A 2,500-nucleotide genomic window follows, 5' to 3' on the forward strand; every position below is an offset into this window, starting at 1 on the left:
AGTGAAAAAGGTCACATGATAATGGATAAATAAAACGGTAAAAACGGTAAGATAATCAAAGAAAAACATTCATGAACATAGGGGAATCCTTAAGTAGAAAAAGATAAAAAACGAGAACAGAAATTATATTTGGAATTCCTTGTCAAGCAAATCTCTCAGTGTGAACGATTAGAAAATTAAGAAAATGAATAAAAAATATTGGAATAAAGAACTATAATAGGAATATCCAGAAGGGGACAAGGAAGCAATGTGGATAAAACTTTCCCACATGGAGAGAGAGAGAGAGAGAGAGAGAGAGAGAGAGAGGAGAGAGAGAGAGGTGGGTAAAGCTAAGGCTTATTGAAACATCCCAGGTAGTCAGGGGAGGTCATTAGAGGACAAAGAGGAACTAAGTGGAGAGAGCGGTGATCAAAGAAAGTATTACAGATATCTGGATAGAGATTGAATGAAAATTGAATGTTGAAAAAGACTAGAATATGGCTTTGAAGAGAAAATTATGATGTATGATATAATTATAATGGCATATTCATATCAAGGAGCAATATATATTTTATTCAGTGACGGTGTTGGAGAGTCTTTAATTATACTCACTGTATGTATTTTCTTGATCTAATTTTCAAGAGAATATCTAAGGTTTATTCAATATAAGAATGAGATATGTATGATCGTAAAAGGAACGTATCAATATCTACTTCATATTTTCATATATAGTATATGATAATTGATTCGTCATGTATTCATTATTTAAGACACCAGGGCAATGTTAACGAAATAAATAAAATAACGTACTTCTTGACAGAAGTTTTCTAAAACAAAAAAGGGGATTATAAAGTCAACGATAACGATATTCTAGTTTTAAATCCCTTTTTAGAATGGGATCTGAATTCATTTATTTCAGTTTTTTCTAACTGGAAACTCACTGGCCCATTTGCGTTACGGTGATAAAAGCACCCATCGAGAGAGTCTAACAATCACAAACAATATTCCTACACAACTACATACATTGGCAGTGACAGATAAATTGGTTGTATGACAATAATGGTTGACTGTGCTAATAGGGACAGCTTCCCTTAACTGGATGTCTGTTCCCCTTTTATTTTCGAAGGGAAGGAAAATCAAATCTCTTTCATAGCGTTTTTCACTTCGTGAACTCTTTCCTATATTGAATCTTTTTTGAAGGTTGAGAGGCATTTCAAATAATGAGAAAAAGAAGCTCATAAAAATTACTCAGTTTATAGGCACCTAAATCCAGAGGGGAATTTTGAAGTTTTCTGTATATTTTAGTTCATCAAAGAGCAATTGTAATAAAAAAACTCTTTCACTTATGAAAGACAGACTGAATATAATATTTTTTGGGGTTATTGTTAAATTTAGATAATTTCTTATTAACGAATATATAAAAGTTATATCATTTAGAAAATTTTTTGAAGGATACACGAAAAGGGAACGTGGAACCAGGGAACGTGGAACTACATAAAAATAAATCGATTCCTCCTGAAAAAAAATTATATTTTCTTGAATTTAGAAGCTAAATGAAAGAACAGTTAATTTAGAGCAGTTATATATATATATATATATATATGTATATATATGTATATATATATATATATATATATATGTATATATAAAATATATATACATATACATATACATATATATATATATATATATATATACATATATATATATATATATATATACTTAAAAAGGTATATTTTCTAAAGATTTAGAAAATTGATTAGCTGTGATGTTTTCTGGTGTGAAGAAATCTTTATATAGTATTCATAAATTCTAGTTTATATCTGTGCTGGTTAATTAATTATATGAAAAAATATTGGTGGAGGAGAGAGAGAGAGAGAGAGAGAGAGAGAGAGAGAGAGAGAGAGAGTATATTAATTTACTGGTAAAGAATAGTAATTGAGTGTTACTGTACAATAAAGTGGAAGATGACTATTAATTTTAGAAAACTGCTTTTTATTCGTATTTAGTTATCAAGAGTTCTTAGTCAAAGTCAGAATACATTGCACCGTTTCAGCTATTATTAGAATGAGTGTGTATTTGGAAAACTTAGGTAAATGAATTAAGAAGCTATAAAAGTTCAGAAGAGAGAGAGAGAGAGAGAGAGAGAGAGAGAGAGAGAGAGAGGGTTAAGCAAAGGCTTAATGGAACGTCTTAGGTACATAAGGGAGGTCGTTTGAGGACAAAAAGGGTGCAATCTCAGGGAGGTTTGTGATCATAGAAAGTATGGGAGACGTTTGAATACAGATTGGATTGAAGATTTTGGTGAAGGAAAACTTATAAAAGTCTTTTTAAGGAAACATCTCACGTTAAGAAAAGCACGACACATTATAATTGGAGGTGGTATGAGAAATACTCAAATTATACTGAAGGTGCTTTATGCATCAAACTAATATATATATATATATATATATATACAGTATATATATATATATATATATATAGATCGATATATATATATATATATATATATGTATGTGTG

The sequence above is a fragment of the Palaemon carinicauda genome, chromosome 14, assembly GCF_036898095.1.
Source record: "Palaemon carinicauda isolate YSFRI2023 chromosome 14, ASM3689809v2, whole genome shotgun sequence".
NCBI lineage: Eukaryota > Metazoa > Arthropoda > Malacostraca > Decapoda > Palaemonidae > Palaemon > Palaemon carinicauda.